The following is a 12,180-nucleotide window of genomic DNA, read 5'->3' as shown; positions in this document are numbered from 1 at the left end:
AAATACTTTGAAGCAAGAAAGCATCATTAAGGTATTGATTGTTATAATAAGTTAACTAATATGCGACGTGTATATAATCGATACCAAACTAATCAGCAAATAAGTATGCACATTGAACTGCTGAGAAATACGTGTGATAACATGCTCGTATCGGTTAAATCGCATCCCTTTAATCTAGTCATTACTTCAAAGAGGTTTTAATTCCATCAACATTGTACTGTTGAGGACTAGGCGATGTACATGTTTTATGGCTTTGTTTGTTTGTTTCATTTTACGCCTTTTTTCCAACAGTATTTCAGTCATATAGGCGGGTAGTTTCCTAACCATCGTTCCTGGAGAGTTACACCAGTACTAGTACTACTGTAATTGGTTTGTAAGAATTAGATATCTAATAATTGAATGATGTTTTGGACGTCCTCGTTGTATGTTTAATTGTACTTGAAATACATATGCACTATGCCCTTTAGTTGATTTATAACATTAGTGAAAACATTGGCTGATGGTGGTAATTAAATAATCTTTACGATCAAATATTGAAATTTGTCTCAGCATGGGGCTTGGGGTCGTGGACGGTAGGCTTCATAATCCACTGCATAATTACGGCTATAAACGGACTCAAATCAAGCAAGCAATATGTACAAAGTTTGCCGTATGTGGCTTCCTGTATTGTTCCAATTGATTCCATTTGATAAAGAAAAACAAGTGTTGTATGAAAAAGTATGAGTAAACCTTTGTACACAATGGTGAAAGTACGCACTGTAACTTGTGTTCTTGACAAAGCCTGGTATATTTTTGTAATATTCATGTAATATTCATGTAAATACGCACACTATTGGTACCACGACATTTTTTTGTTAATTTCAGATAATGTATCGGAATTCCATTTAAGATTACATACAAAAAATTGGAAACTTACGTACATGGACAATTTATTCAATTACAGAATACAAAATTATGTGCACTATGTATAAACATTCAATAAATAAAATCTATAATCACATTTGGTATCTTAAAATTTAATAATCGGAAAGACATTAACACGTTACGAAACAAAACGTTTTCAACTTATAGATATTAACAAAATTTGTTTATCGCGATGATTTTTCGTTATCTCGACTTATTTTTCAACGGACCCGGCAACTTCGAGATAACGAGATTCGACTGTATACTGTAATAAAACATATAAAACGAACAAATTTCAAAAGAAACTGTATTGAATGAATGACGGCACAATGACTTACTGAGAAAAATCTTTGATCCATCACATGTGACGTCAGATAATTCCGGTAAATGCAACAATAAAACGAATCATGACATATTGAGATTAATTAAGCGGTTACAGTTTCTCAGAAATTATAGTTTATTACGACAAGATATTTGAGTTTATAGCGATATCTGTAGCTTTTATGAATATTTCAGAATACGATTGAATGGCATAAATATCGTTTGAAGAGAAAGTATAATAATTTAAATTATAGCTCTTACTAATGAAATATAATTATAAAAGCGTCTGTCAATAATAAGATATATTTGAAATTAAGTAGAAATAGAAATGTCGAACCGAATAAGCAAAATAATTTAGTCATTTTATTGTTTGTGATAATTATGCTTTTCTTTCAATGTTTTATTTTTTTATTTATATAAACAACGGTTTTGCACAAAACTTAATATTTCAAATAAAACTGTCATTTGTATAAATGTAAAATAAATATGCTTTAACTTTCAGACATATATCTGTGATGTAGCGTTAGTATTATTTTACATACAGTTTGACACAACCATTTATCGTTATATTAGATGGCTTTGAAAATATACCATCTGCTTCATTATTTATTTAACATTTAATTAACATTTACCTTGCAAGTATTAACATGATCCTTGTATAGAAATCTTAATCCGATATTCGAACACACACCGGGCCCAGATATAGCTCCTAATTTATAAATTTTGACACGTGTTAACAATTCACAAAACAAGATCAATGCCACATTTGTTTTTCTGTAACCTTACCTTTTGACGTATTTGGACTTGATATTGGCATGAATATTTTATAATTGCACCAATCTAATATCGTGTGTTAATATGTTATAGAGTAAACAAGTATGCTTAGTCAAAATATGGTTCGTGTGTAAAAAGCACAATTTGAGAGTGACATTTTAAGGCAAATTGTTAAATATCAATTAATTTCAAATTGTTTGATTGTTTTGCTTAGTATTTTGAACCAAGTAAATACTCCAAACATTAAGAGAAGCACAAGAAATATCTTGGGTGGATATATTTATTTTGTAACTCTAAGTAGTGTTCATGAATAATTTAGTATTAAGAAGATATTCTCTCTTCATATTTAAGCAATATGCAAAGTTACAGTAAATTGGTAATAAAAAAAAAGACTAACAAACAAATGTAAGTCTATTATTGGATATTGTAAAAAAAAAACTATACCAAACCAAACAATATGTAACAAATAATGTATCTTGAGAAAGGGCCAAACATGTATTGATCAATTTATCAATCATCTGAAGACAGATTATAAGATATAATGCATTATTTACTATGTTATTGTTCCATTGCATGCAGCTTAATGATTTCGAAAAGTATATACAACAATACGAGGAAAATGTTAACTATTTAAGAACACATTCAAACAACAATTTCTTATCAATACGAACCATTTAATAGTAATATCCATTCATAATATACTGCGTAACTGTTTACCCGACATATCTGTTTTTCTATGAATATTTTTTAGATATTATATTAACTTTTACAATTTCGTCTCCAAACGCAATTTCTTTTACACTCTCGTCTCCAAACGCAATTTCTACTGCCACAAGGAATTACACTTGCGCTGTAACAATATAACTTTTCCTTTGAAAATATAAGCAAATGTAATAAAACTGTTACTTTTTACAGATATTGTTTTATCCGACATCTCAAGGTAAGCCGCAAATATGGTAGCGAGAAAATCTTGTGGAAAGTATTATTATATTAATTGCAATGACGCATTCAAGTTAATAATTAACTATTAAGGTCAATAAACGTACAATTATATGTTAAAAGAAGCATAAAGCAAACATGCAATTATCCGCTATTTATGGTCTGATTCCCAAGCGATATTTATAACAATTATCAGATTATTATCGAGGTACTTTTACATCAAAGTTCACACGGTGTGTACTGACCAGTATGATTATGTCACACGGCATGGTCTTAGATATGTAGATGGAAACAAGGCAAAGTTAGCATCAATGCATTGTGAAGTCCGTTTTACAAGCCAAAAATTTATATCTACGACAAACTTAATCGAAATATACACAGAAAAAGCGCAAGATATAGAAAGTATGTGTTTGAACATCAAGCAAATGTCGAAGCAAAGAAGGCGACGTTGTCCCTCGCCAGTTTGATAATTTGCTTTGTTTTATCATCCTATTTTGCATTTATATCTAAACGCGTCGCATGATTAAATTTCAAGCATTCCAGTATATTTCTATGCGCGCAAATTAGTAAATTTGACTCAAAATAGAAATATTTCGACACATTTAAATGAATCTTAAATAACCAGCAAACGCATATAAAAGTTCGGAAATATAATTATCTACTGTTATCTGTACATTAATTGATTCGAAGCCATTTGTTATCCACTTCAACTGTCGATAAGATTAAAACAATTGTGATTCGTCAATTCATTGTGATGAATCTATTTGTTGTTATGTTGCATTTAATCGGTTCATACAGTACAACTATTGTCAAGATATTTGTATACCATTGTATTTCGTCCTTACACTGCGTTAAATTGATTGGAAGGATAATGTTTCAGACAATGGGAAACGCATGCTTTTTCATTGTCGTAAACAGTCATCAAACAGCAATTGTATTTTAAGATTGATTTACGATAAAATACTCAACAGATATTTACAAAAGCAACTTTTCTTAAAACAAAATGCACCAGATATTAAGTGTATCTTTAAGAGCAACTTATCTCGGCCTCTCAATAAGAGAAAGGACAAAATTCGACTGAATATTTAAAATTGTATAACAATCAATTAATAGGAAAAACAGCTACATATATTCTGTTACTGTAAAAGAAGAAATATATACCTTGATTTATTTTTCAATTTTCAAGCCATCATGATTGAATACAAATCACCGATTTAGTATTTTATTGAACAGAGAAAAATAGAATCACTAACGAACGTCCTGAACAAAAAAAAATGTTGCATCCTCGGTATGATTGATGGTATTGGTAAGTCCAAGCTCCCGTCTAGGCCCCTCAACACCGGCTAAGCAAAACTTAACATTTTATTTGTGCTTTATAATTTCAAATTCATACCGCTCTCGTTATAGTACGACAGATGAAAATCACTTTAAGCAAAGTTCAAATATTTTGAGTAAAAATGTGTCTTATATTTTTTAAAAGATTTTTTTTATAAAATACAAAATGAAATAAACTCTACAAACCTCTTGAAGAAAAAATGTTTCAATTTCGCCCTTCAAATGTTCCATATCAAGCTTATCCATGAGTTCTAACAAATGATAAACAGAGGAAGATTTTCAATTATATATTAAGACATTATTTACTTATATGGCTTTAGACAGGAGACATGCACTTATATAGAATTGTTTTATTTCTCTTCTCTCATGACTAAGTCTTCGTCTATTGCTAAAGTTATTTACAGAAGATTTTCACTCACAAAGGTCGTTTTCAGATTTTTCTCCTTATACACGTTGAGTAGGTACAAAATTACTGAAATAACCATCGCACCAGTCTTCAAGAATTTGATTAATGTTTGACCGTGGTTTTTTGGGTGTTACATTTACAAAAAAGATTACAAATGGGCTGTGTCGGTAATTACTCAGACTCTCGGAAGAGTACGTTAAATATATATATATATATATATATATATATATATATATATATATATATATATATATATATATATATATATATATATATATATATATATGTGTTTTATTATGTATCATTATATCTGGTGAAACAAGATAATTGATATGTTTAAAGATTAAAAAGACAAAACAATTAGAGAAAATGTTATAGAATATTTATTGTACATTGAGGTTTACTTTGTAGCTACGTTTCATGTTTAAATTTTGGTTTCAATGTTTATATTTTTAATGTAAAAATTGAGAAAAAGGCTACAGGGATTTTTTGACATGATGTTTTTTTTTTAACTATTTGTTCCCTTTGATAAAGAGCTAATACAATAGCCTGTGTGCAAAATATCAGGCAATTTGCTCAATCTGTTCCTTTTCTTCTTCTAGATTTTCATTTAAATGCGCAAAATGAACCAAAAAAGAAAAAAAAATTTAAACGATTTTAATCAAATTCAGACTAAGAATAGAACATAAAATTACACCCACTTCTCGTTTTCGTATAGCTATCAGCAAAATCTTCGATTAAGAACATGTGTGCACAGTAACAATACGTCACCGTAAGTAGGAACACGCAAAACACAGAAACTAACAAAAAACCTTATGGTACACCTGTTAAATGTGAAAGTAAATTCATCATACCAATAGTATTGTTACAAATTTACAATGGATGAAACATGTTTAAAATATAACAAATCCATTATTACAAGTTCTGTTTAGTTTGATGATTATATAATTTACAGTGTTGGGTTTTACTTCAGCATTGTCATTTTTCCCCTTGTCCTTCGGGATCATTAGTTCCAGCACTCAAGCCGGTGCTAGGGGGCGTTAGGGATGTTGCACCTTTTCATTATCCCTTATGTATCGACTAAATCAAACCGAATCTGCAATTTTTATGTTATGTTGATGTTATTTATGCTTCCGAGGGATCACTCTTTTTTAGATTTATTTTTGTTTCACTTTAAAGTTTATGGAGTTGTTTTAAGACAGTAAGAATTAGTATCATGTAGGTAAAACACCATCACAACTTCTTTAATGAAGGTATACGTATCATTTGTTCAATTATTGATCTGTCTAGATTATGAAAAAAGATGCCGCCTTTTTCTCTCATACAACAACTTAATTTCTTTACTCACTCACATTGTAAAATTTCTCTTTAAGCTTTGTTTTAAAGTTCATATTGTCACTGTGATCATTACGCCCACTTCTCGTTGTTTGCATATCGATTATGGCAAAATTGTGAGATAAAGGCCTATTATGCCTCAGAAATACTTTTACTTTTATTTTTTGAAACGTTTTTCAATTTTATGTGTACTTTTATTGTATCCAAAAATGACTGTTTGGCACATTACCGGAACCATCTTTTTGGCAATAAGTACAGTTATAGTGAATAAGTAGTGGTGAATTATATTTTACTACTTTTATAACAAATAATTTTATATCCAAAGCTACTTTTTTCAGGGGATAAGCATCTAATAGTCTGTAAATGCTATATTTAATCGTAATAAAACCCATGCTTGCTCTTTCTAAAAAAGGAAGTTTTTATTGTTCTTGAGGCATAATGTAAATGTAAGGTTTGTTTAAAGTTCATATGGTTACTGTTATCCTTTCGCCCACTTCTCGTTAACATATGGCTAATTGCAAAAATTGTCGGTTAAGTATGCACAGCTAGGGCATGGCACTGTAGGTCAGAACATGCAAACCGTAAATCGGCAGAATGCGACAATTTTTTGTTATACCTATGTAAAGTTTATAACTAATAGTATTTAAATTATGAAATTTGTCTCAAAAAATAAAACAACATTTGATGTAACCATAAAATGACGAAGACTGTTCTAAAACTGATTTGTTTATCTTTGAGTATCGAATAGTACAATCAGAAAAAAATATGGGATTTTAATAATTAAATACATGTTAAAGTGATATTTGTTCTTCATAATGAAATATCAGTGTTTAATTTTAGTACAATTAAATTAAACGTATTTTCTATTTAAAATATCAATACATTTCATCTCCTTAGGTTAGAGGTTGGATTGTAAAAGAAGATAGATATACAATTTTTTTAGACAGTATCTATGAAACATTGATTCCGGGTTTTCATTGGCTAAAACGCTATTATAAATAAATTTATATTATGTATAAACATTTAATCTATTATAAATATATATACATGGTTTCCATCAGTACAATAAAACAAGCCCTTTATTTATATTCATATCGTGTTTGCTTTATTCACCCGTATATCCCGTCAGCAAGCAATAAATTTAATAAAAATATAAGTAGAATAAAATGTAAGTTACATTCAATGCACTATAATAAAAGGTACTACAGTTATATGCATAATTATACTATTATAGCATTGCAAAACAAACCTTTTACGTTCTATGATAAAATGCCCATAACCTATATTTCTAGGTTATGCATATATTGACTGCTATTTTACACTATATATTGAAATAGCTACAGTAACATATGCCATTACTACATACTAATCCCATCGTATATTAGTCAATATTTCCAAGAAAGCACAACAAATGCAAGTTACAGGGATTATATTTTTGACCGGCTGTTGACACGGTAATCTGTGGTATTACCAACAATATAATGCCCTGTAACAAACAAATCAATATCAAGTTATACTTGTGGCATACCAAAGTGTATAATGAAATATAAGACGCAGGACCGCAATCGAAAAAGATGCACAAATCATTTGTATGTGACAAGAATGATAATGATAAAAGTGAAATTCTTACGCCATCAAATTGTAACAGTCAAATGTATCAACAAAATGTTGAGCTGACGAAATTTGACGATGTTGATCTGAGCAGACTAAGTTTTATCGATTTATGTTTTGAAATGCAACGTTAAAGCAGTTTGTTTCTTGATATAAGATCTTTAATATGAAACAAATTCACATCAAAACAATACAAAAGTAGCGTTATATTGACCACAACATATGATTAGACAAGATCAAGCCAATGATGTAATATAAAAATATGATGCAGCAAAAATGCGATATCATAATCTTCGTTTGATATTTGAATGATTACTTATAAATTGTACTGTTAGTCAGCCTTGGTTTAACCCTCATGTACAGACTCAATTAAACCGAGTCTGAAATTTTCATGTAATGTAATTTTGTTGTGATTAATGCTTCCGAGGGATCACCTCTCTTCAATATTTTTATATATTACACACATGTTTGCCTGTTTCTTCAAATATAACATACTAGAAATGGACAATTTAACACTGTAAGTAAATTATATCTGAGTCCTATTTTATAAGCATTACAACTATCAAAAGTTAACGTTTATAATGAGGTAAGGAATCACGCAATTACTAAATGGAAATTATACATACATAAAGAATAAAATATACTAATAATCTTGATACATTAATATCTTATCAGCTGATAATTACGCCAATACCCCCCTCCCCCAATAAATATGATTTTCTCCAGTGATAATCTTGCGAATAACACGTGAGTTATTTTGTTTTTATTTCTAGTCATTCATGTAACCTTTATATGACATTTATAACAAAAACAAATCATTACTTTAAATTTAGTGATACATCGATACAGATATTTAATCACTGCAAATATGTCGCTTTTTAAAGACGTTCAAATGAATTGACATTAATAAAAATCATACCAATAAAATCAATGTTTGACCAACATAATAAGGCGTAAACGTACATGAAAAAAAATAAGATTAATTATTCAGAGTTTATTACTGATGCAATAAATATGTTTTCCCCAGAGATATGAACTGTAAGAAAGCAATATTATATAAAGACTGTGCATCTTGACATGTTATTGACGAACACATTGCAGTTATATAACCTGAATTGCATGTATTAATGCATTCTTCTTCTTCTTCTTTTAAAGTTAAACTTTTCAAGAACAAATACTTTAATCTGGTCCATCCATTTTAAAAGAAAATATGTTTTACTATTATTTACCTATCATTCATTACCTTTAAGAATATGTGACCTAGAATTGTCCTGATTAATTGCGATACTCTACAGTTTGTATGACTTCTGAACAGAGATTGAAAGTTCATTATTTATTCTGAACATTCACAAAATGTTTGATTTTCTGTATACACAAATTGAACTATATATTAAGTAAATATTATTGAAATATATATCTCGTTTCTTGTTTAAGGTTTCAATAATTTCGTGTGGGCTTCACATTGACATCAAATCAATTGTTGTTCGTATTGGAAATAAGTCAAGCTTCTAAGCTGTTACTATTTAAATTGGTATCTTTACAACCAATCTTAATTGTTATTTACTGTAATGTTTGAAAAAAGGTTTTCTGAACAGAATAGAGCATGCGTATAGAATTGTTTTATTTCGTGACAGAAGTACATAAAGCATAGACAAATGGCATTCGCAATGTACTTCGTTCGAACTGGATTTGTTTTCCAATTGGCCATGGATACAAAAGGTATGTTGATGTATATAAACTGCCATATGTATAATAAATTTCAATGATTTTATTAACTAATGTACTACTATGTCCAGTCACTACTCAAACTTAAAACATTTATGATAATTTCCCCTTACACTATATTGTGAAAACCCTCAATTAAGACCACCATTGGGACTGGTCCAAAGTGGTCTTAATTGTGGAGTGGTCTTAAATGTGAATATTCTTATATGACCATGGTGTATTTTAGTCATGTTGCACTGAACCAACAATATGTATCTTAACAATATGTCATAATATTTAATCTGATGAGAGATAGATATATTTCTGAAGAAATTAACATTGAAATCTCTTTGGTCTGATTTCAATATTATGTTATCAATAAAATATGTACATAGTTAACCTATTATTCTTCACAAAATAAATGCGCTGAAAGCAACATTATATTAAACCACTCTAAAATTTACTTTCTCAACTTATTTCATAAAATAACCACATAACAACAGTTTTTCACACATTGTGATACCAAGTGTCATGCCTATGAGCATTCAAGCAGATGATAACAATAAATTTAAGAATTAGGTAGCTGTTAAATTAAATATCATCGGCTCTCATAGTGGGTCAAATAAAGAATAAAACAATAAATTAGGACTAAATCTGGTGGTCTTAAAAGTGGATAAGCGAGGTGGTCTTAATTCTGGATAATGGTACCATTGATATAAAGAACAGAACATTCTGTTCTTTAAAAAAATGGTCTTAATAGCGGAATTGTCTTAATTCTGGGGTGGTCTTAAAGAGGGATTCTACTGTACTTTAAAAAGAATCTGCGATCCTTTAATTTTCTTTAAAAAAATTATTCTGTACTTACTTTTTCAGACGAGGTTAAAATCCAATTGCTTGTATCATATACTAAATACACGAATTGTTCCAAATCTGAAAAGAATAATTATAATAGTAATTTTCCTAAATGTCTTAGATTTTATATAATGCTATAAATTTGTAACAGTCAAAATCAACAATAAATGTTGATCTGACGATTTTTCACGATTTATGTTCTGAAATGCAAAATTTAAGCAATTTGTTTCGTGATATAAAATCTTAAATATTTACCAAATTCAAAAACAATATTATAAAAGAGCGTAATATTGAACAAAAAACAAAGGCTGGTACAGACGTCATGTCGTGTTTATATAATATATAAATGATTTATCAAAATAGATCTATACAATATAACACATTTTTTGTGCTTTATTAGTTATGGTAAGTAATTATTTCTTTGCAAGATGCAAGATTAACGCCAGCTGTGCCGTGGAGAAAGGGCCTAAGAAATTGAATAATTATGCACTTTGCAAAGACTTCGTGTAATAACACGCTAGTAAAATCAAAATTGAGTACATAAATCAAAGACCAAAAGCAATAATCATGTTGTTCAGGTATTGTGTAGACTTTTTGTATATGTTTCCTTGAAAGGGTTACCATTTTACTAATATATCTTTAAAAGACATTTTGTTTACTGTAATGTTAGTTCTGTCTAAGATTCTGAATTACTGTAAATACCATAGTTTTTACATATTAGATACATCGTAAAAGATGTTACACCATATATATTTTAAATTATCATGCTAAATATAAACGTATTTGCCGCGGAGTTTACAGAGACGCCGAATTTATGTTTACTTAAGTGCCAAATTATCATAAATCTTGCAATGAAATAAATAACAACACACATATGTTTGAAACAAAACGCATTGCTTTGGCATAAATAAATGAAACATTGGAAACAATGCTTCAATTCTTGTAAAAATACAGAGCATTACAATTGGAAGAAATGTTGAAATTAAGTACATGTATCTTATGTTTTCTGAAACAAAAACTGTTTCAGAATAAGTTTACAATTTGTTTTGTTGGGTGTCTTCTGGGTGCCCAACTCGGGTGTGTCGGGGGCTACGTCATGTGAACGTTGCTTTTACCTTATTGATCTTTATTTTTTCCCTATATTCGATAGGAAGAGTAAACAAAAATAAAAAGAACGCTGGACTAATTTAATACTGAAAGGAAGACTACGACAAAACATCAATCACACAATCACAATAAAAGGGAAATAAAAATGTTCAACTTTTTGCAATATTACAGAATGTTAATGAAAATGATACACAAATATCAATAGAAATTTCAGTATAAAAATGAACAATATGAATTCTAAGCTAAGTCACGCAGATAAACAAGTGGATAAAAATACATTTACCTAAGTTTTTCACAAAATTGTTTAAGTTTGTTTGTGTTTGAAGCTATAAGTTAATAGAACTATAGCAAGCGTCAAAATTAAAAAAAAATAAAGCCAGAAATGAAAACATCTAACATCTATGTAAGAAAACAATTATTTGTTTTCCTAACTTGATATTTTTAGGTGGATATCATTTTTATTGCATATGTTTAACATTGACAAAAACACATTCAATATGATAACAAAATGTATATATGAAGTTTTATAATACTGCACGTTTGTAACGTCACTTTTCATTGGATAATCGTGACGTTTATATAGTTTTATATACACGGCTGCTGTCAATTTTCTAAGAAATCTCACTTTTTTCTCAAAAAAGGAAGTTTGCTGTATTATAAATTCGTTATAAATATTCCTGACAGGTTATATGACCGTATATAAACGGTTGTTTGCAATATAACCCTCGCCTAGCGGCTCGGGTTATATTTCCAAACAGCCGTTTATATAGGGCCATATAACCTGTCAAGAATCTTTATAACTAATAATATTTAGATTTTTTCTGTTTCCTTTTTTCTGTGCAAAAGAACAAAATTTCGAACTATTGAACCTTTATTTATTTACACTTTGAGAA

Source organism: Ruditapes philippinarum, unplaced genomic scaffold (assembly GCF_026571515.1).
Source record: "Ruditapes philippinarum isolate M1 unplaced genomic scaffold, ASM2657151v2 ctg2660_1_1_1_1, whole genome shotgun sequence".
Lineage (NCBI taxonomy): Eukaryota > Metazoa > Mollusca > Bivalvia > Venerida > Veneridae > Ruditapes > Ruditapes philippinarum.
This window is presented reverse-complemented; position numbering follows the sequence as displayed.